This window comes from Salmo salar, unplaced genomic scaffold (genome assembly GCF_905237065.1).
Source record: "Salmo salar unplaced genomic scaffold, Ssal_v3.1, whole genome shotgun sequence".
Lineage (NCBI taxonomy): Eukaryota > Metazoa > Chordata > Actinopteri > Salmoniformes > Salmonidae > Salmo > Salmo salar.
In genome coordinates this window covers 1865-27196 of record NW_025548701.1, presented here as the reverse complement: position 1 = coordinate 27196, position 25332 = coordinate 1865, and the positions used below count along the sequence as shown (strand labels likewise).

Here is a 25332-nt window from a genome sequence, read left to right as displayed (position 1 = left end):
ATGTGTCCACTTTGTCCACATTGTGTCCAGATTCCCTCGACTGAAATGCCAGTACGCATTCTGCAAACGGTGGAACAGGATAAATCTGATAACAACACGACAACTTAACAGCAGTTTCCGACTACGTCAGCTAACTATCCAGCTAACGTATGTAGCTATACAGCCAGCTAGCAAAGCTAAAGTGACTGGCCCACTACTTCAGCTAACTATCCAGCTAACGTATGTAGCTAGACAGCCAGCTAGCAAAGCTAAAGTGACTGGCCCACTACTTCAGCTAACTATCCAGCTAACTTATGTAGCTAGACAGCCAGCTAGCAAAGCTAAAGTGATTGCCCACTACTTCAGCTAACTATCCAGCTAACGTATGTAGCTAGACAGCCAGCTAGCAAAGCTAAAGTGACTGGCCCACTACTTCAGCTAACTATCCAGCTAACGTATGTAGCTATACAGCCAGCTAGCAAAGCTAAAGTGACTGGCCCACTACTTCAGCTAACTATCCAGCTAACGTATGTAGCTAGACAGCCAGCTAGCAAAGCTAAAGTGAGTTGATGATAATCCTAGTCATATTAGCATCCCATGCTAGTTGATGATAATCCTAGTCATATTAGCAACCCATGCTAGTTGATGATAATCCTAGTCATATTAGCATCCCATGCTAGTTGATGATAATCCTAGTCATATTAGCATCCCATGCTAGTTGATGATAATCCTAGTCATATTATCAACCCATGCTAGTTGATGATAATCCTAGTCATATTAGCAGCCCATGCTAGTTGATGATAATCCTAGTCATATTAGCAACCCATGCTAGTTGATGATAATCCTAGTCATATTAGCAACCCATGCTAGTTGATGATAATCCTAGTCATATTAGCATCCCAAGCTAGTTGTTGATAATCCTAGTCATATTAGCATCCCAAGCTAGTTGTTGATAATCCTAGTCATATTAGCAACCCATGCTAGTTGATGATAATCCTAGTCATATTAGCATCCCATGCTAGTTGTTGATAATCCTAGTCATATTAGCAACCCATGCTAGTTGATGATAATCCTAGTCATATTAGCATCCCATGCTAGCTGATGATAATCCTAGTCATATTAGCAACCCATGCTAGTTGTTGCATCTTTAGATCTCCCCTCTTTGTAAGTTTCTAACAGATTTTTTTAAGTCCCATGAAACCGCTCGTATGTGCAGTGCGATTTTGACCAGGTGTTTCCCACCAATTGCATTATGGAACGAACATTCGCGCGTAGCCTACTGCTGTGTGCGCATTGCTGCGCAGCTGTAATGTGAAGAAATAATTGCATCAGCCTCATTACTTTTAAATATGTTTTTTGGGGTGTAGCCTAGGCTTACTGGTGTGAATTCGGGATATACTCCCAGAGTTGGTTTGGAATAGGAGATTTATTTCCTCACAGAATGACAAGCTGACCAATAGAATAGGTCCACTTTTGGACTATTGGGGGATAGTATTGTCGACAGACTAGTGATTTTGCTGTTCGTTACTTGAGGAAAAGTAAATTCTAACTTCTTCAAAGTGCTCATCGGAATTCGGTAAGAAGGACATCATTGCTTCCTGGAGTTGCATGTTCTGCTAAGATGAATTACCATAATGTAAATGTGATTCTGAGCACTGTGGATGAATTACCATAATGTAAATGTTATTCTGTCATTCTGAGCACTGTGGATGAATTACCATAATGTAAATGTGATTCTGTCATTCTGAGCACTGTGGATGAATTACCATAATGTAAATGTGATTCTGTCATTCTGAGCACTGTGGATGAATTACCATAATGTAAATGTGATTCTGTCATTCTGAGCACTGTGGATGAATTACCATAATGTAAATGTGATTCTGTCATTCAGAGCACTGTGGATGAATTACCATAATGTAAATGTGATTCTGTCATTCTGAGCACTGTGGATGAATTACCATGATGTAAATGTGATTCTGTCATTCTGATCACTGTGGATGAATTACCATAATGTAAATGTGATTCTGTCATTCTGAGCACTGTGGATGAATTACCATAATGTAAATGGATTTCTGTCATTCTGATCACTGTGGATGAATTACCATAATGTAAATGTGATTCTGTCATTCTGAGCACTGTGGATGAATTACCATAATGTAAATGTGATTCTGTCATTCTGAGCACTGTGGATGAATTACCATAATGTAAATGTGATTCTGTCATTCAGATCACTGTGGATGAATTACCATAATGTAAATGTGATTCTGTCATTCTGAGCACTGTGGATGAATTACCATAATGTAAATGTGATTATGTTATTCTGAGCACTGTGGATGAATTACCATAATGTAAATGGTATTCTGTCATTCTGAGCACTGTGGATGAATTACCATAATGTAAATGTGATTCTGTCATTCTGAGCACTGTGGATGAATTACCATAATGTAAATGTGATTCTGAGCACTGTGGATGAATTACCATAATGTAAATGTGATTCTGTCATTCTGAGCACTGTGGATGAATTACCAATGTAAATGTAATTCTGTCATTCTGAGCACTGTGGATGAATTACCATAATGTAAATGTGATTCTGTCATTCAGATCACTGTAGATGAATTACCATAATGTAAATGTGATTCTGTTCAGCACTGTGGATGAATTACCATAATGTAAATGTGATTCTGTCATTCTGAGCACTGTAGATGAATTACCATAATGTAAATGTGATTCTGTCATTCTGAGCACTGTGGATGAATTACCATAATGTAAATGTGATTCTGTGGGTAGATGCCATAATCAGGTTACCGACCAATGCATATGGGTCCGGTAAATGTCTCAAATGTCCAGAGACACATTTTCCTAACAGAAACCCTGGTACGCACGCACGTACACACGCACGCACGCACGCGCCACTAAGGACCTATAACCTATTACTACTACTAATAATAAAGGTTATGTAGCTAAGGACCTATAACCTATTACTACTACTACTAATAAAGGCTATGTAGCTAAGGACCTATAACCTATTACTACTACTAATAATAAAGGTTATGTGGCTAAGGACCTATAACCTATTACTACTACTAATAATAAAGGTTATGTCGCTAAGGACCTATAACCTATTACTACTACTAATAATAAAGGCTATGTCACTAAGGACCTATAACCTATTACTACTACTAATAATAAAGGCTATGTCACTAAGGACCTATAACCTATTACTACTACTAATAATAAAGGTTATGTAGCTAAGGACCTATAACCTATTACTACTACTAATAATAAAGGTTATGTGGCTAAGGACCTATAACCTATTACTACTACTACTAATAAAGGCTATGTCACTAAGGACCTATAACCTATTACTACTACTACTAATAAAGGTTATGTCACTAAGGACCTATAACCTATTACTACTACTAATAATAAAGGTTATGTCACTAAGGACCTATAACCTATTACTACTACTAATAATAAAGGTTATGTCACTAAGGCCCTATAACCTATTACTACTACTAATAATAAAGGTTATGTCACTAAGGACCTATAACCTATTACTACTACTAATAATAAAGGTTATGTAGCTAAGGACCTATAACCTATTACTACTACTAATAATAAAGGTTATGTCACTAAGGACCTATAACCTATTACTAGTACTACTAATAAAGGTTATGTAGCTAAGGACCTATAACCTATTACTACTACTAATAATAAAGGTTATGTCACTAAGGACCTATAACCTATTACTACTACTAATAATAAAGGTTATGTGGCTAAGGACCTATAACCTATTACTACTACTAATAATAAAGGTTATGTAGCTAAGGACCTATAACCTATTACTACTACTAATAATAAAGGCTATGTCACTAAGGACCTATAACCTATTACTACTACTAATAATAAAGGTTATGTAGCTAAGGACCTATAACCTATTACTACTACTACTAATAAAGGCTATGTAGCTAAGGACCTATAACCTATTACTACTACTAATAATAAAGGCTATGTCACTAAGGACCTATAACCTATTACTACTACTACTAATAAAGGTTATGTCACTAAGGACCTATAACCTATTACTACTACTAATAATAAAGGTTATGTGGCTAAGGACCTATAACCTATTACTACTACTACTAATAAAGGCTATGTCACTAAGGACCTATAACCTATTACTACTACTACTAATAAAGGCTATGTCACTAAGGACCTATAACCTACTACTACTACTACTAATAATAAAGGTTATGTGGCTAAGGACCTTTAACCTATTACTACTACTAATAATAAAGGTTATGTCACTAAGGACCTATAACCTATTACTACTACTAATAATAAAGGTTATGTCACTAAGGACCTATAACCTATTACTACTACTAATAATAAAGGTTATGTGGCTAAGGACCTTTAACCTATTACTACTACTAATAATAATAAAGGTTATGTGGCTAAGGACCTATAACCTATTACTACTACTACTAATAAAGGTTATGTAGCTAAGGACCTATAACCTATTACTACTAATAATAATAAAGGTTATGTGGCTAAGGACCTATAACCTATTACTACTACTAATAATAAAGGTTATGTGGCTGTCATTCCAACTATTAGTATTATTGTTTTATAGATGTTTTATTAGGGATATTTTTTCTACTGTTCTTACTATTGCAGTTGTTGTTGTATCTGCCCCGCTCAGATAAAAAGATAGTAATTATTATTCCATCTCTTCTGAAGTGGTGTCTGGGTTAAAACACTGAGCTTCACAGTTCTGTTCCAACCATCCTAAATATGGAACCCTTCACTTCCTCTTCCTGTAGAGGAGAGGGAGGAGAGGAGAGGGAGGGGAGAGGGGAGGAGAGAGGGGAGGAGAGAGGGAGAAGGGAGAGAGGGGAGAGGGAGGAGAGAGGGGAGAAGGGGAGGAGAGAGGGAGAAGGGGAGGAGAGAGGGGAGAAGGGGAGAAGGGGAGGGAGAAGGGGAGGGGAGAAGGGGAGGAGAGGAGAGGGAGGAGAGAGGGGAGAAGGGGAGGAGAGAGGGGAGAAGGGGAGGAGAGAGGGAGAAGGGGAGGAGAGGGGGAGAGAGGGGAGAAGGGGAGGAGAGAGGGGAGAAGGGGAGGAGAGAGGGGAGAAGGGGAGGAGAGAGGGGAGAAGGGGAGGAGAGAGGGGAGAAGGGGAGGAGAGAGGGGAGAAGGGGAGGAGAGGAGAGGGAGGAGAGAGGGGAGAAGGGCAGGAGAGAGGGGAGAAGGGGAGGAGAGAGGGGAGAAGGGGAGGAGAGAGGGGAGAAGGGGAGGAGAGAAGGGGAGGAGAGAGGGGAGAAGGGGAGGAGAGGAGAGGGAGGAGAGAGGGGAGAAGGGGAGGAGAGAGGGGAGAAGGGGAGGAGAGAGGGGAGAAGGGGAGGAGAGGGGGGAGAGAGGGGAGAAGGGGAGGAGAGAGGGGAGAAGGGGAGGAGAGAGGGGAGAAGGGGAGGAGAGAGGGGAGGAGGGGAAGTGTTGAACTCTGCAGCTATAGTGTGTCCCTTCTAGAATGGCCGATTAATTAGGGCCGATTTCAAGTTTATAACAATCGGTCATCGGTATTTTTGGACACCGATTTGGCCGATTATTATTTTTTTTTATATATATATATATATATTTTTATTATTTATTTTATTATTATTTTTATTATTATTAGATTATTATTATTATTATTTTTAATTTTTTTACACCTTTATTTAATTAGGCAAGTCAGTTAATTAAGAACACATTCTTATTTTCAATGACGGCCTTGGAACGGGTGGGTTAACTGCCTTGTTCAGGGGGCAGAACGACAGATTTTTACCTCGTCAGCCGCCTGGCTCGTAGCGAACTGTGTGAAGACTATTTCATCCTAACAAAGGACAGCCGACTTCGCCAAACGGGGGATGATTTAACAAAAGCGCATTTGCTAAAAAGCACAATCGTTGCACGACTGTACCTAACCATAAACATCAACGCCTTTCTTCAAATCAATACACAGAAGTATATATTTTTAAACCTGCATATTTAACTAAAAGAAATCCAGGTTAGCAGGCGATATTAACCAGGTGAAATTGTGTCAGTTCTCTTGCGTTCATTGCACGCAGAGTCAGGGTATATGCAGCAGTTTGGGCCGCCTGGCTCGTTGCAAACTAATTTGCCAGAATTGTACGTAATTATAACATAACATTGAAGGTTGTTTAATGTAACAGGAATATTTAGACTTATGGATGCCACCCGTTAGATAAAATACAGAACGGTTCCGTATTTCACTGAAAATAATAAACGTTTTGTTTTCGAGATGATAGTTTCCGGATTCGACCATATTAAATGACCTAAGGCTCGTGTTTCTGTGTGTTTATTATATTATAATTAAGTCTATGATTTGATATTTGATAGAGCAGTATGACTGAGCGGTGGTAGGCAGCAGCAGGCTACTAAGCGTTCATTCAAACAGCACTTTCCTGCGTTTTGCCAGCAACTCTTCGCTGTGCTTCAAGCATTGCGCTGTTTATGACTTCAAGCCTGTCAACTCCCGAGATTAGGCTGGCAAATACTAAAGTGCCTATAAGAACATCCAATAGTCAAAGGTATATGAAATACAAAATGGTATAGAGAGAAATAGTCCTATATTTCCTATAATAACTACAACCTAAAACTTCTTACCTGGGAATATTGAAGACTCATGTTAAAAGGAACCACCAGCTTTCATATGTTCTCATGTTCTGAGCGAGGAACTTATTAAACGTTAGCTTTCTCACATGGCACATATTGCACTTTTACTTTCTTCTCCAACACTTTGTTTTTTGCATTATTTAAACCAAATTGAACATGTTTCATTATTTATTTGAGACTAAATTGATTTTATTGATGTATTATATTAAGTTAAAATAAAAGTGTTCATTCAGTATTGTTGTAATTGTCATTATTACAAATAAAATACAATTAAAAATGAATAAATAAATAAAATAAAAATCGGTGGATTAATCGGTATCGGCTTTTTTGGTCCTCCAATAATCGGTATCGGCGTTGAAAAATCATAATCGGTCGACCTCTAGTCACTTCCTCTTCCTGTAGAGATGTACACACACACATTATTCTGTAGTTAGAAGCAGAGGAGAGAAGAGGGAGGAGAGGAAGAGAGTGGAGAGATGAGATGGGAGGAGGAGGGAGAGGAGGACAGGAGAGATGAGAGGAGGAGGGAGAGGAGGACAGGAGAGATGAGATGAGGACAGGAGAGAGGAGGACAGGAGAGAGGAGGGGAGGAGAGATGAGAGGAGGAGGGAGAGGAGGAGGGAGAGGACAGGAGAGATGAGAGGAGGAGAGATGAGAGGAGGAGGGGAGGAGAGAGGAGAGGAGGACAGGAGAGGAGGAGAGATGAGAGGAGGAGGGAGAGGAGGACAGGAGAGATGAGAGGAGGGGGGGAGAGGAGTACAGGAGAGATGAGAGGAGGAGGGAGAGGAGGACAGGAGAGATGAGATGAGGACAGGAGAGAGGAGGACAGGAGAGAGGAGGGGAGGAGAGATGAGAGGAGGAGGGAGAGGAGGAGGGAGAGGACAGGAAAGATGAGAGGAGGAGAGATGAGAGGAGGAGGGGAGGAGAGAGGAGAGGAGGACAGGAGAGAGGAGAGGAGGAGAGATGAGGACAGGAGAGATGAGAGGAGGAGAGATGAGAGGAGGAGGGGAGGAGAGATGAGAAGAGGACAGGAGAGAGGAGAGGAAGAGAGGAGGAGAGAAGGGGGAGGAGGAGGGAGGGGAGGAAAGGAGGAGGGGAGGAGAGATGGGAGGAGGGGAGGAGAGGACGACAGGGGAGGAGAGATGAGATGGGAGGAGTCTGTATGCTCCAGGAAGAATAATAATATGAAATAAGACTATTAGTCGGATTCCTTTACTCACTGTTCCACACCACTCACATAGGAAACATGGGACTGACAGTCTCATCTTCAGCCGGATGATATAAGAGCAGATGGGTTAGATTATGGTTGGGTTACGGGTTCAGATACACCGATATTACAGCGGGGTTTAGTCACGTGCAGCAGCAGCAGCAGCAGCCCGGTTGGGTCTCGCGAATACAATGTCGCCTTTCACCGCGCGAGGCGAGGAGCGAACAGAATCGGGCTTTTATTTTACATCAGGAGCTGAACCGGATCGACTGATGAATACACATCCTTCTAAAGGTGTTGGGGGTTAGATGCAATACACACGTTAAGGGAAAGGAGGCTCGGGCTGGGATGGAGAGAGGAACGACAATTCTCCGTGACTTAGTTGCAGACCTGCGGTGTCTTCTCCTCACCCCGCCCTGTCACACACTCTGTTTCCCAGCGGAGCTGTAACTCTCTGTACCCTGGACTCTAACCCGATCTATCACCACGTTACAAACTCTATTACCGGAGACACAACTCACCTCCGCCGGGGATCTCGAGCTCTTTCTTCCCCGTTCCCGCCGCGTCAGCTGAGATGCGCAAGCAGCTTATTTACGTCCAGACCGACAAGGCTGTTCACGAAGCACGGAAACCTCGCGAGAGTTTGTGCTCCGTTTCTGCAGAGCGAGATGAATCAAAACTATGCCATATGTATTTATTTTAAAATAAAATAAATCATAAACATGTAAAATAAAGTTGAAAATGTAAACATTATATATTTTCAAGGAAGGGTGAAATAATGGATGTTGAAATGATAATTTGTTGTATTCTGTGGAGGAAGATGCTGTACTCCTCATTCTGTGGAGGAAGATGCTGTACTCCTCACCTCGTTCTGTGGAGGAAGATGCTGTACTCCTCATTCTGTGGAGGAAGATGCTGTACTCCTCATTCTGTGGAGGAAGATGCTGTACTCCTCATTCTGTGGAGGAAGATGAGTTGATGAAGTTGAGGGGATGGGATGCGTCCTACTGGCATCATAGCAAACAAGATCATAGCAAACAAGATCACAGCAAACAAGATCACAGCAAACAAGATCATAGCAAACAAGATCATAGCAAACAAGATCATAGCAAACAAGATCACAGCAAACAAGATCACAGCAAACAAGATCACAGCAAACAAGATCACAGCAAACAAGATCACAGCAAACAAGATCATAGCAAACAAGATCATAGCAAACAAGATCATAGCAAACAAGATCACAGCAAACAAGATCACAGCAAACAAGATCACAGCAAACAAGATCATTGCAAACAAGAACATAGCAAACAAGATCATAGCAAACAAGATCATAGCAAACAAGATCATAGCAAACAAGATCATAGCAAACAAGAACATAGCAAACAAGATCATAGCAAACAAGATCATAGCAAACAAGAACATAGCAAACAAGATCATAGCAAACAAGATCATAGCAAACAAGATCATAGCAAATAAGATCATAGCAAACAAGATCATAGCAAACAAGAACATAGCAAACAAGATCATAGCAAACAAGATCATAGCAAACAAGATCATAGCAAACAAGATCATAGCAAACAAGATCATAGCAAATAAGATCATAGCAAACAAGATCACAGCAAACAAGATCACAGCAAACAAGATCACAGCAAACAAGATCACAGCAAACAAGATCATAGCAAACAAGATCACAGCAAACAAGATCATAGCAAACAAGATCATAGCAAATAAGATCATAGCAAACAAGATCACAGCAAACAAGATCACAGCAAACAAGATCACAGCAAACAAGATCACAGCAAACAAGATCACAGCAAACAAGATCATAGCAAACAAGATCACAGCAAACAAGATCATAGCAAACAAGAACATAGCAAACAAGATCATAGCAAACAAGATCATAGCAAACAAGATCACAGCAAACAAGATCATAGCAAACAAGATCATAGCAAACAAGATCACAGCAAACAAGATCATAGCAAACAAGATCATAGCAAACAAGATCATAGCAAACAAGATCATAGCAAATAAGATCATAGCAAACAAGATCATAGCAAACAAGATCATAGCAAACAAGATCATAGCAAATAAGATCATAGCAAACAAGATCATAGCAAACAAGATCATAGCAAACAAGATCATAGAAAACAAGATCATAGCAAACAAGAACACAGCAAACAAGATCATAGCAAACAAGATCATAGCAAACAAGATCATAGCAAACAAGATCATAGCAAACAAGATCATAGCAAATAAGATCATAGCAAACAAGATCATAGCAAACAAGATCATAGCAAATAAGATCATAGCAAACAAGATCATAGCAAACAAGATCATAGCAAACAAGATCACAGCAAACAAGATCACAGCAAACAAGATCATAGCAAATAAGATCACAGCAAACAAGATCATAGCAAACAAGAACATAGCAAACAAGATCATAGCAAACAAGATCATAGCAAACAAGATCATAGCAAACAAGATCATAGCAAACAAGATCATAGCAAACAAGATCACAGCAAACAAGATCACAGCAAACAAGATCACAGCAAACAAGATCACAGCAAACAAGCCATCTATTTTTTGCTGACCAAATTCGACACTAATTGTCTGGCGTCGTGAGTAACTGGCGTCGTGAGGGAGCTTGTTCCACCATTGGGGTGCCAGAGCAGCGAACAGTTTTGACTGGGCTGAGCGGGAACTGTGCTTCCTCAGAGGTAGGGAGGCGAGCAGGCCAGAGGTGGATGAACGGAGTGCCCTAATTGACCTCCGTGTAAAAACTCCTTGCTTGGTGAGCGAAACTACACCACCTGCTGGAGGCAGATCTTCCACCAGGTCGGTACGCTCTTCCTCTCTGATTTATTTATCTAGACAATGAAGTTAAAGAACAAATACTTATTTACAATGACGGCCTACCGGGGAACAGTCTGACCCTTGTTCAGAACGACAGATTTGAACCTTGTCAGCTTAGGGATTCGATCCAGCAACCTTTCAGTTCCCGGCCCAACACTAACCACCTGCCACCCCAATCTGACCCAGGAATGGGAACGTTTTCTATGGGGACAATTTCACGCCGTATGTATTGAATTTTAAATATAATATATCGTAAACACGAAAAAAATAAAGTTGAAAATGTAAACATTATATTTTCGAAGAAAGAGGGAAATAATGGATGCTGAAATCAAAAAACCGAACAGTTGAAAACAAAATGTATAGAATCGTAAACAAAAATAATGATATCAAAAGTGTAGTAACCTGGTATATATGTATGTTAAGTATTATGTTTACCAATAGATGGCAGTATTGATTCAATACGGGGTTTACTCAGCCAGCGGCGCGATTCATTTGCAGTCTGGACGCGGAGGGGTGAACTTCTCCTGCTCTGACTGCAGCGCGAGGACTGGGCCACCTGTGAGTGCTTTGGGACGGGGCTGGGGCCCATGGCGGGGCTGGGGGGGGCCCATGGCGGGGCTGGGGACCATGGCGGGGCTGGGGGGCCCATGACGGGGCTGGGGGGCCCATGGCGGGGCTGGGGCCCATGGCGGGGCTGGGGCCCATGGCGGGGCTGGGGGGCCCATGGCGGGGCTAGGGGGGCCCATGGCGGGGCCGGGGGGCCCATGGCGGGGCTGGGGGGCCCATGGCGGGGCTGGGGCCCATGGCGGGGCTGTGGGGGCCCATGGCGGGGCTGGGGCCCATGGCGGGGCTGGGGGGCCCATGGCGGGGCTGGGGCCCATGGCGGGGCTGGGGGGCCCATGACGGGGCTGGGGGGCCCATGGCGGGGCTGGGGGGGCCCATGACGGGGCTGGGGGGGCCCATGGCGGGGCTGGGGCCCATGACAGCACCCGCTGCTCGTTGAGAAGAGTAAGAACGATCCGTGCTTTCACGTCAGAGTCTCCAAAGTCGCTTTTTTGAAAATGTGTCGCTAGAGTGGTCCTCGCTAAATATAGCGACAAAGTCGCTAAGTTGGCAACAGTGCCTTGAAGTAGTTGTTTCCCTTTGCTCTGCAAAGGGCCGCGGCTTTTGTGGGAGTGATGGGTAACGATGCTTCGAGGGTGTCAGTTGTTGATGTGTGCAGACGGGTCCCAGGTATGGGTGAGGAGGTGGGACGGAAGCAAAACTCTTACACAGCATGAGAAAACCTAGGGAATCGGTGGGGGGGAACAAACGTGGCTGAGTTGAGAAAACCTAGGGAATCGGTGGAGGGGAACAAACGTGGCTGAGTTGAGAAAACCTAGGGAATCGGTGGGGGGGAACAAACGTGGCTGAGTTGAGAAAACCTAGGGAATCGGTGGGGGGAACAGCGTGGCTGAGTTGAGAAAACCTAAGGAATCGGTGGGGGAACAAACGTGGCTGAGTTGAGAAAACCTAGGGAATCGGTGGAGGGAACAAACGTGGCTGAGTTGAGAAAACCTAGGGAATCGGTGGGGGGAACAAACGTGGCTGAGTTGAGAAAACCTAGGGAATCGGTGGGGGGAACAAACGTGGCTGAGTTGAGAAAACCTAGGGAATCGGTGGAGGGAACAACGTGGCTGAGTTGAGAAAACCTAGGGAATCGGTGGAGGGGAACAGCGTGGCTGAGTTGAGAAAACCTAGGGAATCGGTGGGGGGGAACAAACGTGGCTGAGTTGAGAAAACCTAGGGAATCGGTGGGGGGAACAAACGTGGCTGAGTTGAGAAAACCTAGGGAATCGGTGGGGGGAACAAACGTGGCTGAGTTGAGAAAACCTAGGGAATCGGTGGGGGGGAACAAACGTGGCTGAGTTGAGAAAACCTAGGGAATCGGTGGGGGGAACAAACGTGGCTGAGTTGAGAAAACCTAGGGAATCGGTGGGGGGGAACAAACGTGGCTGAGTTGAGAAAACCTAGGGAATCGGTGGGGGGAACAGCGTGGCTGAGTTGAGAAAACCTAGGGAATCGGTGGGGGGAACAGCGTGGCTGAGTTGAGAAAACCTAGGGAATCGGTGGAGGGGGAACAAACGTGGCTGAGTTGAGAAAACCTAGGGAATCGGTGGAGGGAACAAACGTGGCTGAGTTGAGAAAACCTAGGGAATCGGTGGGGGGGAACAAACGTGGCTGAGTTGAGAAAACCTAGGGAATCGGTGGGGGGGGAACAAACGTGGCTGAGTTGAGAAAACCTAGGGAATCGGTGGGGGGAACAAACGTGGCTGAGTTGAGAAAACCTAGGGAATCGGTGGGGGGAACAAACGTGGCTGAGTTGAGAAAACCTAGGGAATCGGTGGAGGGGGAACAAACGTGGCTGAGTTGAGAAAACCTAGGGAATCGGTGGGGGGGGAACAAACGTGGCTGAGTTGAGAAAACCTAGGGAATCGGTGGGGGGGAACAAACGTGGCTGAGTTGAGAAAACCTAGGGAATCGGTGGGGGGAACAGCGTGGCTGAGTTGAGAAAACCTAGGGAATCGGTGGGGGGGAACAAACGTGGCTGAGTTGAGAAAACCTAGGGAATCGGTGGGGGGAACAAACGTGGCTGAGTTGAGAAAACCTAGGGAATCGGTGGGGGGGAACAAACGTGGCTGAGTTGAGAAAACCTAGGGAATCGGTGGGGGGAACAGCGTGGCTGAGTTGAGAAAACTAGCACTGGACTGTAACTATGGGAATACATTATCGCAAAATGCTACGCGATCGGCTGGTGTGTGGGATTAATGATGACAGGATACAAATACGCTTGTTGTTATTAAGAGCCTAATCTCACGTTCAATAAGAATGCAACCCTACTGTCCCCTGGCCATGGAGTCCGCACATAGAAATGCTCTGGATCAGCAGGCAAGGGGTGCAACTGTGTGTCATACAGTGAAACAGAGCGGCTCTGAGCGCTCGCCGAGTTTGGAAGAAAAGGGAAAGCCGCGTGGAAGCAGTCAACAGAGCCTGTTGTCGTTGCGAAGGGGAAAAAAAAACACGGTCTCAGTTCTGACTGTGAAAATTCAAACATGAAAAGTGTTATGCGCGTGTGGGATAATAGGAAAACACACCCATTAGACTCAACAGGTACACAGCGTGAGAAGATCACTTGGGATTGGAGTCGCTGATGTTCAAGTGGAATATCAAAGGACAAAAGAGAGGTCTGTCTCTCTCAGCCCCCAGTTTACGAGGGAGAGGAGGGGGGCGGTTGGAGGAAATACAATTTAACTGGGATGAAATCAGACATGTCATTTACACTGCAGCAGGTGCTTTCAAAGCGTGAGTGTGTTTTCAAAGAAGAGCTAGGGAGAATGAAAGGGTTGTCCAAGCTACCATTCATGTTGCTGCAGATGCTACTCCCAGATTCAATGGGCCAAGGTCAGTTCCGTGTCCCATGAAGCCCTAAAGTGGAAGTGGAAATATACAAACGCTCGACGGGAATATCCTCTGCTAATGTCTGAGTGGGCAGCACCAGTTGTTCCCATACTCAGACCAGATGGATCCATCAGATTCACCAGTTGTTCCCATACTCAAACCAGATCCATCAGATTCACCAGTTGTTCCCATACTCAAACCAGATCATCATATTCACCTGTTGTTCCCATACTCAAACCAGATCCATCAGATCCACCAGTTGTTCACATACTCAGACCAGATCCATCAGATTCACCAGTTGTTCCCATACTCAAACCAGATCATCAGATTCACCAGTTGTTCCCATACTCAAACCAGATCCATCAGATTCACCAGTTGTTCCCATACTCAAACCAGATCATCATATTCACCAGTTGTTCCCATACTCAAACCAGATCATCAGATTCACCAGTTGTTCCCATACTCAGACCAGATCCATCAGATTCACCAGTTGTTCCCATACTCAAACCAGATCATCAGATTCACCAGTTGTTCCCATACTCAAACCAGATCATCATATTCACCAGTTGTTCCCATACTCAGACCAGATCATCAGATTCACCAGTTGTTCCCATACTCAAACCAGATCATCAGATTCACCAGTTGTTCCCATACTCAAAGCAGATCCATCAGATTCACCAGTTGTTCCCATACTCAAACCAGATCATCATATTCACCAGTTGTTCCCATACTCAAACCAGATCATCAGATTCACCAGTTGTTCCCATACTCAAACCAGATCATCAGATTCACCAGTTGTTCCCATACTCAAACCAGATCCATCAGATTCTGGGGTGACTACCAGTTGTTCCCATACTCAAACCAGATCATCATATTCACCAGTTGTTCCCATACTCAAACCAGATCATCAGATTCACCAGTTGTTCCCATACTCAAACCAGATCATCAGATTCACCAGTTGTTCCCATACTCAAACCAGATCATCAGATTCACCAGTTGTTCCCATACTCAAACCAGATCATCAGATTCACCAGTTGTTCCCATACTCAAACCAGATCATCATATTCACCAGTTGCTCCCATACTCAAACCAGATCATCATATTCACCAGTTGTTCCCATACTCAAACCAGATCATCAGATTCACCAGTTGCTCCCATACTCAAACCAGATCCATCAGATTCACCAGTTGTTCCCATACTCAAACCAGATCATCATATTCACCTGTTGTTCCCATACTCAAACCAGATCATCATATTCACCAGTTGTTCCCATACTCAAACCAGATCATCAGATTCACCAGTTGCTCCCATACTCAAACCAGATCATCAGATTCACCAGTTGTTCCCATACTCAAACCAGATCATCATATTCACCAGTTGTTCCCATACTCAAACCAGATCATCAGATTCACCAGTTGCTCCCATACTCAAACCAGATCATCAGATTCACCAGTTGCTCCCATACTCAAACCAGATCATCAGATTCACCAGTTGTTCCCATACTCAAACCAGATCATCAGATTCACCAGTTGTTCCCATACTCAAACCAGATCATCATATTCACCAGTTGTTCCCATACTCAAACCAGATCATCAGATTCACCAGTTGCTCCCATACTCAAACCAGATCATCAGATTCACCAGTTGTTCCCATACTCAAACCAGATCCATCAGATTCTGCGGTGACTACCAGTTGTTCCCATACTCAAACCAGATCATCATATTCACCAGTTGCTCCCATACTCAAACCAGATCCATCAGATTCTGCGGTGACTACCAGTTGACTGTAAATAGAGTTATCACCCCATAACCCAAAGTGGCAACAGTTTCACAAAATTGGACATGAGTCACGCATATCAGCAAGTGCTAATGGTTAAAGCTTCAGAGAAGTACCTGACCATAACCATCCACATAGGGATGTTTACCTATAAAACACTTACCTTTCAGGGTTAAGGGTTCAGGGTTAGGTTTAATAATGACAGACGAATCTGATGTGCACTGGCAAAACTTTTTAAAATAAATGGTAACACTTTTGTATAAAAAATACTTTAATGACAAAAAAAAAAGGGTGGGGGGGTGGGGGGGATAAAAGAGAACCAGGATCATAATTGAAAAATAAAACCTGGGTTAAGAACCAGGGATACAATCCTAAGGATTAGGGGCCAAGGTCAGAGCGATAGTCCAGAAGTTAGGGTTGGGTATGAGGGTCTAGGGGTTAGAGTTAGGTATATGAGCTCCAAGGGTTAAGGTTAGATAAGGGGGTATAAGGGTTAAGGTTAGGATGGGGAATTAGGAACTGGGGGTTAGGGTTAAGGTTAGGGTTAGATAAGGGGATGTAGGGGTTGAGGTTAGGGTTAGATAAGGGGGTGTAGGGGTTGAGGTTAGGGTTAGATAAGGGGGTGTAGGGGTTAGGGTGGGAAATTAGGGTTAGGATTTGGGAACTTGGGGTTAGAGTTAGGGTTAACGTCAGGGTTGGGTCAAATTAGGATTAGGTATGGGGTTAGGGTTAGGCATGAGGATCTAGGGATTGGGGTAGGGGATTAGGATTTTAGGAACTGGGGGTTAGGGTTAGGTATAAGGGTCTAGGGGTTAGGATAGGGCATCAGGATTGGAGAACTGAGAGTTAAGTATTCAGATCTAGGGGTTAAAGTAGGGTATAGGGACTGTGATTTAGGGACTAGGGGTTAGGGTTGAGTATTGAGGTCTAGGGGTTAGGTTTAGGTATAGGAACTGGGATTGGGAATTAGGAACTAGGAACTAGGGGTTAGATTCGGGATCCAAGGAAAAAATAAAGGGAAAAGGAGAGGACCAAATAGGGGAACCGCCCAACAGACAAATAAAAATAACAATAATAATATTAAACCAAACACAAATCCACAGTAGACGAATCAACGCTGACTGTAAAAATAAGTGCTTTCAACTCAAAATAAGGGCTATAAAAGTATACAAGAAATGAGGTAAAACCATAAAGCCACACTAACGAATAAAAAAAAAAATAATATCAATAAAATAAGTGCCATCATTTACATTTACATTTAACATTTAAGTCATTTAGCGGACGCTCTTATCCAGAGCGACTTACAAATTGGTGCGTCCACCTTATGATATCCAGTGGAACAACCATTTTACAATAGTGCATCTATATCTTTTAAGGGGGGGGGGGGGTTAGAAGGATTACTTTATCCTATCCCAGGTATTCCTTGAAGAGGTGGGGTTTCAGGTGTCTCCGGAAGGTGGTGATTGACTCCGCTGTCCTGGCGTCGTGAGGGAGCTTGTTCCACCATTGGGGTGCCAGAGCAGCGAACAGTTTTGACTGGGCTGAGCGGGAACTGTGCTTCCTCAGAGGTAGGGAGGCGAGCAGGCCAGAGGTGGATGAACGGGAAGTGCTTGAAAAACATAAGAATGAATTCATAAATAATTAAATAAATAAACATTTATCATGAGCGGCTCTCCCACGGCCCTACCCACCCGTTCCTAGCACCCTAAAAAAACGATACTCATCTAACCTCACCCGAGATGGCGCCTCCCATCAGGTAAATAAACAAAAGTAAGTTTAATATTTTTCATTCAAGCCCTTAGGCATCTATCGTTTGGAGGCGCCCAATCCAAGTTCTGTCCATCCCCTGTCGTTGGCGTCCTGGACCAGCTCCTATTTGTCTCCAGACCAAAAATACTCAAATTGTCCACTGCATGTAGGCCAAAATGCAAATACAATACAGTACTCTTATTACCTTTGGCCATATGGTATACAGTGGGGGGAGGGGGGAAGTATTTGAGCAGCCCCTGCTGATTTTGTACGTTTGCCCACTGACAAAGAAAGGATCAGTCTATAATTTTAATGGTTTATTTGAACAGTGAGAGACAGAATAACAACTAAAATATCCAGAAAAACACATGCCAGAAATGTTATAAATTGATTTGCATTTTAATGAGGGAAATAAGTATTTCACCCCCTCTCAATCTGAAAGATTTCTGGCTCCCAGGTGTCTTTTATACAGGTAACGAGCTGAGATTAGGAGCACACTCTTAAAGGGAGTGCTCCTTAACCGCAGCTTGTTACCTGTAAAAAAAGACACCTGTCCACAGAAGCAATCAATCAATCAGATTCCAAACTCTCCACCATGGCCAAGACCAAAGAGCTCTCCGAGGATGTCAGGGACAAGATTGTAGACCTACACAAGGCTGGAATGGGCTACAAGACCATCGGCAAGCAGCTTGGTGAGAAGGTGACAACATTTGGTGCGATTATTCGCAAATGGAAGAAACACAAAAGAACTGTCAATATCCCTCGGCCTGGTGCTCCATGCAAGATCTCACATCGTGGGGTTGCAATGATCATGAGAACGGTGAGGAATCAGCCCAGAACTACACGGGAGGATCTTGTCAATGATCTCAAGGCAGCTGGGACCATAGTCACCAAGAAAACAATTGGTAACACACTACGCCGTGAAGGACTGAAATCCTGCAGCGCCCGCAAGGTCCCCTTGCTCAATAATACACATATACATGCCCGTCTGAAGTTTGCCAATGAACATCTGAATGATTCAGAGGACAACTGGGTGAAAGTGTTATGGTCAGATGAGACCAAAATGGATCTCTTTGGCATCGACTCAACTCGCCGTGTTTGGAGGAGGAGGAATGCTGCCTATGACCCCAAGAACACCATCCCCACCGTCAAACATGGAGGTGGAAACATTATTGGGGGTGTTTTTCACCGCATCAAAGGGACGATGGACGGGGCCATGTACCGTCAAATCTTGGGTGAGAACATCCTTCCCTCAGCCAGGGCATTGAAAATGGGTCGTGGATGGGTATTCCAGCATGACAATGACCCAAAACACACGGCCAAGGCAACAAAGGAGTGGCTCAAGAAGAAGCACATTGAGGTCCTGGAGTGGCCTAGCCAGTCTCCAGACCTTAATCCCATAGAAAATCTGTGGAGGGAGCTGAAGGTTCGAGTTGCCAAACGTCAGCCTCGAAACCTTAATGACTTGGAGAAGATCTGCACAGAGGAGTGGGACAAAATCCCTCCTGAGATGTGTGCAAACCTGGTGGCCAACTACAAGAAACATCTGACCTCTTTGATTGCCAACAAGGGTTTTGCCACCAAGTACTAAGTCATGTTTTGCAGAGGGGGTCAAATACTTATTTCCCTCATTAAAATGCAAATCATTTTATAACATTTTTGACATGCGTTTTTCTGGATTTTTGTTGTTGTTATTCTGTCTCTCACTGTTCAAATAAACCTACCATTAAAATTATAGACTGATCATTTCTTTGTCAGTGGGCAAACGTACAAAATCAGCAGGGGCTCAAATACTTTTTTCCCCCCACTGTACATTTGGCTACATACGGAGACCGTTAGTGGAATTCCCGCAAGAGTGTAACGGTTAATGTGATTGGATGTTAATTATTTGACTACCTGTATTTGACATTGTGTTTTTATTTAGCTGAACACTAGATGGTTTAATTTTATTTTTGGCAGTGAAAAGAGGCCGACTCAGACGAGAAAAAAACCTTGCCCAAATATATAGCCCCGTTGGAAAATATAAATGTACTGTCTGAATTTTTTTTCATTTTTTTTTTTTATGTGAATCACATTTTTATTTGGCGTACCCCCAACGGCATTGTGCGTACCCCCAACGGCATTGTGCGTACCCCCAACGGCATTGTGCGTACCCCCAGTACCACCGGTACCACAGTCTGGCAATACCTGCTCTACATTAATCAGAGTTTTCAGAAGCTATTTTTATCAAATAGGTTGCCCTCTTAGGCAAAGTGGTTATTAAAAACACCACAAATGTCCAGCTTATCTGTTATGGGACCAGAAGTTGTCATAACCTGCTGGGGGTAACGAGAGGGTGGAGTGTTGTTTTAGAGATGCTACTACCTTCCCAGAACGCAGCTGGATTCCCACCATTCTCAGACACATGGTTCAACAAGTATGTTGATTTTGCTTTTCTAGCCAGGGAAAAAACATCTATTTCTCAGTCAGACGTAGCATCAGTAAGCCTTAGCACAAGCTACATTTCTCTCCTGAAGTTTCTCTGATAATCCCTGGTTCACGTATTATTAACTGTCATTTACCCTTAGTTTGTAGAACACAATGGGCCAAGGTCAGTCCTAGGTCCTCTTTGAGAACATATTAAGACACCATGGTTCCTCAATGCATTAGTATAACATTGTAGTTTAATTTCATTTTGTTAGATTGAGGTTAGTTTTCATAAGCAGCAGAGAACAGAAGTACATAAGACCCTCCTCCATAGCTCTAAACTCCTCCTCTATAGCTCTAAACTCCTCCTCCATAGCTCTAAACTCCTCCTCTATAGCTCTAAACTCCTCCTCTATGGCTCTAAACTCCTCCTCCATAGCTCTAAACTCCTCCTCCATAGCTCTAAACTCCTCCTCTATAGCCATTAAGACCCTCCTCCATAGCTCTAAACTCCTCCTCTATAGCTCTAAACTCCTCCTCCATAGCTCTAAACCCCTCCTCTATAGCTCTAAACTCCTCCTCCATAGCTCTAAACTCCTCCTCCATAGCTCTAAACTCCTCCTCTATGGCTCTAAACTCCTCCTCTATAGCTCTAAACTCCTCCTCTATGGCTCTAAACTCCTCCTCCATAGCTCTAAACTCCTCCTCCATAGCTCTAAACTCCTCCTCTATAGCTCTAAACTCCTCCTCTATAGCCATTAAGACCCTCCTCCATAGCTCTAAACTCCTCCTCTATAGCTCTAAACTCCTCCTCTATAGCTCTAAACTCCTCCTCTATAGCTCTAAACTCCTCCTCTATGGCTCTAAACTCCTCCTCTATAGCTCTAAACTCCTCCTCTATAGCTCTAAACTCCTCCTCTATAGCTCTAAACTCCTCCTCTATAGCTCTAAACTCCTCCTCCATAGCTCTAAACTCCTCCTCCATAGCTCTAAACTCCTCCTCTATAGCTCTAAACTCCTCCTCTATAGCTCTAAACTCCTCCTCCATAGCTCTAAACTCCTCCTCTATAGCTCTAAACTCCTCCTCTATAGCTCTAAACTCCTCCTCTATAGCCATTAAGACCCTCCTCCATAGCTCTAAACTCCTCCTCCATAGCTCTAAACTCCTCCTCCATAGCTCTAAACTCCTCCTCTATGGCCATTAAGACCCTCCTCCATAGCTCTAAACTCCTCCTCTATAGCTCTAAACTCCTCCTCTATGGCTCTAAACTCCTCCTCTATAGCTCTAAACTCCTCCTCTATGGCTCTAAACTCCTCCTCTATAGCTCTAAACTCCTCCTCTATAGCCATTAAGACCCTCCTCCATAGCTCTAAACTCCTCCTCTATAGCTCTAAACTCCTCCTCTATGGCTCTAAACTCCTCCTCTATAGCTCTAAACTCCTCCTCTATAGCCCTCCCTATAGCTCTAAGACCCTCCTCCATAGCTCTAAACTCCTCCTCTATAGCTCTAAACTCCTCCTCTATGGCTCTAAACCCCTCCTCTATAGCTCTAAACTCCTCCTCTATAGCTCTAAACTCCTCCTCTATAGCCATTAAGACCCTCCTCCATAGCTCTAAACTCCTCCTCTATAGCTCTAAACTCCTCCTCTATGGCTCTAAACCCATCCTCTATAGCTCTAAACTCCTCCTCTATGGCTCTAAACTCCTCCTCTATAGCTCTAAACTCATTCCTCTATGGCTCTAAACTCCTCCTCTATGGCTCTAAACTCCTCCTCTATGGCTCTAAACTCCTCCTCTATAGCTCTAAACTCCTCCTCTATGGCTCTAAACTCCTCCTCTATAGCTCTAAACTCCTCCTCTATGGCTCTAAACTCCTCCTCTATAGCTCTAAACTCCTCCTCTATGGCTCTAAACTCCTCCTCTATAGCTCTAAACTCCTCCTCTATAGCTCTAAACTCCTCCTCTATGGCTCTAAACTCCTCCTCTATGGCTCTAAACTCCTCCTCTATGGCTCTAAACTCCTCCTCCATAGCTCTAAACTCCTCCTCTATAGCTCTAAACTCCTCCTCTATAGCTCTAAACTCCTCCTCTATAGCTCTAAACTCCTCCTCTATGGCTCTAAACTCCTCCTCTATGGCTCTAAACTCCTCCTCTATGGCTCTAAACTCCTCCTCTATAGCTCTAAACTCCTCCTCTATAGCTCTAAACTCCTCCTCTATAGCTCTAAACTCCTCCTCTATAGCTCTAAACTCCTCCTCTATAGCTCTAAACTCCTCCTCTATGGCTCTAAACTCCTCCTCTATAGCTCTAAACTCCTCCTCTATAGCTCTAAACTCCTCCTCTATAGCCATTAAGACCCTCCTCCATAGCTCTAAACTCCTCCTCTATAGCTCTAAACTCCTCCTCTATGGCTCTAAACTCCTCCTCTATAGCTCTAAACTCCTCCTCTATAGCTCTAAACTCCTCCTCTATAGCTCTAAACTCCTCCTCTATAGCTCTAAACTCCTCCTCTATAGCTCTAAACTCCTCCTCTATAGCTCTAAACTCCTCCTCTATAGCTCTAAACTCCTCCTCTATGGCTCTAAACTCCTCCTCTATAGCTCTAAACTCCTCCTCTATAGCTCTAAACTCCTCCTCTATAGCCATTAAGACCCTCCTCCATAGCTCTAAACTCCTCCTCTATAGCTCTAAACTCCTCCTCTATGGCTCTAAACTCCTCCTCTATAGCTCTAAACTCCTCCTCTATAGCTCTAAACTCCTCCTCTATAGCTCTAAACTCCTCCTCTATAGCTCTAAACTCCTCCTCTATAGCCATTAAGACCCTCCTCCATAGCTCTAAACTCCTCCTCTATAGCTCTAAACTCCTCCTCTATGGCTCTAAACTCCTCCTCTATAGCTCTAAACTCCTCCTCTATAGCTCTAAACTCCTCCTCTATAGCCATTAAGACCCTCCTCCATAGCTCTAAACTCCTCCTCTATAGCTCTAAACTCCTCCTCTATGGCTCTAAACTCCTCCTCTATAGCTCTAAACTCCTCCTCTATGGCTCTAAACTCCTCCTCTATAGCTCTAAACTCCTCCTCTATGGCTCTAAACTCCTCCTCTATGGCTCTAAACTCCTCCTCTATGGCTCTAAACTCCTCCTCTATAGCTCTAAACTCCTCCTCTATGGCTCTAAACTCCTCCTCTATAGCTCTAAACTCCTCCTCTATGGCTCTAAACTCCTCCTCTATAGCTCTAAACTCCTCCTCTATGGCTCTAAACTCCTCCTCTATGGCTCTAAACTCCTCCTCTATAGCTCTAAACTCCTCCTCTATAGCTCTAAACTCCTCCTCTATGGCTCTAAACTCCTCCTCCATAGCTCTAAACTCCTCCTCTATAGCTCTAAACTCCTCCTCCATAGCTCTAAACTCCTCCTCTATAGCCATTAAGACCCTCCTCCATAGCTCTAAACTCCTCCTCTATAGCTCTAAACTCCTCCTCTATGGCTCTAAACCCCTCCTCTATAGCTCTAAACTCCTCCTCTATGGCTCTAAACTCCTCCTCTATAGCCATTAAGACCCTCCTCCATAGCTCTAAACTCCTCCTCTATAGCTCTAAACTCCTCCTCTATGGCTCTAAACTCCTCCTCTATGGCTCTAAACTCCTCCTCTATGGCTCTAAACTCCTCCTCTATAGCTCTAAACTCCTCCTCTATGGCTCTAAACTCCTCCTCTATAGCTCTAAACTCCTCCTCTATGGCTCTAAACTCCTCCTCTATAGCTCTAAACTCCTCCTCTATAGCTCTAAACTCCTCCTCTATAGCTCTAAACTCCTCCTCTATGGCTCTAAACTCCTCCTCTATAGCTCTAAACTCCTCCTCTATGGCTCTAAACTCCTCCTCTATAGCTCTAAACTCCTCCTCTATAGCTCTAAACTCCTCCTCTATGGCTCTAAACTCCTCCTCTATGGCTCTAAACTCCTCCTCTATAGCTCTAAACTCCTCCTCTATAGCTCTAAACTCCTCCTCTATGGCTCTAAACTCCTCCTCTATGGCTCTAAACTCCTCCTCTATAGCTCTAAACTCCTCCTCTATGGCTCTAAACTCCTCCTCTATAGCTCTAAACTCCTCCTCTATGGCTCTAAACTCCTCCTCTATAGCTCTAAACTCCTCCTCTATGGCTCTAAACTCCTCCTCTATAGCTCTAAACTCCTCCTCTATGGCTCTAAACTCCTCCTCTATAGCTCTAAACTCCTCCTCTATGGCTCTAAACTCCTCCTCTATGGCTCTAAACTCCTCCTCTATAGCTCTAAACTCCTCCTCTATAGAAATTAAGACCCTCCTCCATAGCTCTAAACTCCTCCTCTATGGCTCTAAACTCCTCCTCTATGGCTCTAAACTCCTCCTCTATAGCTCTAAACTCCTCCTCTATGGCTCTAAACTCCTCCTCTATAGCTCTAAACTCCTCCTCTATAGCTCTAAACTCCTCCTCTATAGCTCTAAACTCCTCCTCTATGGCTCTAAACTCCTCCTCTATAGCTCTAAACTCCTCCTCTATGGCTCTAAACTCCTCCTCTATAGCTCTAAACTCCTCCTCTATAGCTCTAAACTCCTCCTCTATGGCTCTAAACTCCTCCTCTATAGCTCTAAACTCCTCCTCTATGGCTCTAAACTCCTCCTCTATGGCTCTAAACTCCTCCTCTATGGCTCTAAACTCCTCCTCTATGGCTCTAAACTCCTCCTCTATGGCTCTAAACTCCTCCTCTATGGCTCTAAACTCCTCCTCTATGGCTCTAAACTCCTCCTCTATAGCTCTAAACTCCTCCTCTATAGCTCTAAACTCCTCCTCTATAGCCATTAAGACCCTCCTCCATAGCTCTAAACTCCTCCTCTATGGCTCTAAACTCCTCCTCTATGGCTCTAAACTCCTCCTCTATGGCTCTAAACTCCTCCTCTATAGCTCTAAACTCCTCCTCTATAGCTCTAAACTCCTCCTCTATGGCTCTAAACTCCTCCTCTATAGCTCTAAACTCCTCCTCTATGGCTCTAAACTCCTCCTCTATAGCCACTAAGACCCTCCTCCATGGCTCTAAACTCCTCCTCTATAGCTCTAAACTCCTCCTCTATGGCTCTAAACTCCTCCTCCATAGCTCTAAACTCCTCCTCTATGGCTCTAAACTCCTCCTCTATAGCTCTAAACTCCTCCTCTATAGCTCTAAACTCCTCCTCTATGGCTCTAAACTCCTCCTCTATAGCTCTAAACTCCTCCTCTATA

General features: G+C 43.9%; 1 protein-coding gene across 1 annotated transcript in view; it reads right to left on the bottom strand.

The window, feature by feature from the left end:
- The window catches only part of chst12a (carbohydrate (chondroitin 4) sulfotransferase 12a), a 70947-nt gene extending 62480 nt beyond the window's left edge, over positions 1-8467 (bottom strand). The window contains 1 exon segment of the mRNA XM_045712667.1: positions 8378-8467. The gene's annotated coding sequence lies outside the window, so the exon portion shown is untranslated.
- Between the last annotated feature and the right edge of the window lie 16865 nt (positions 8468-25332).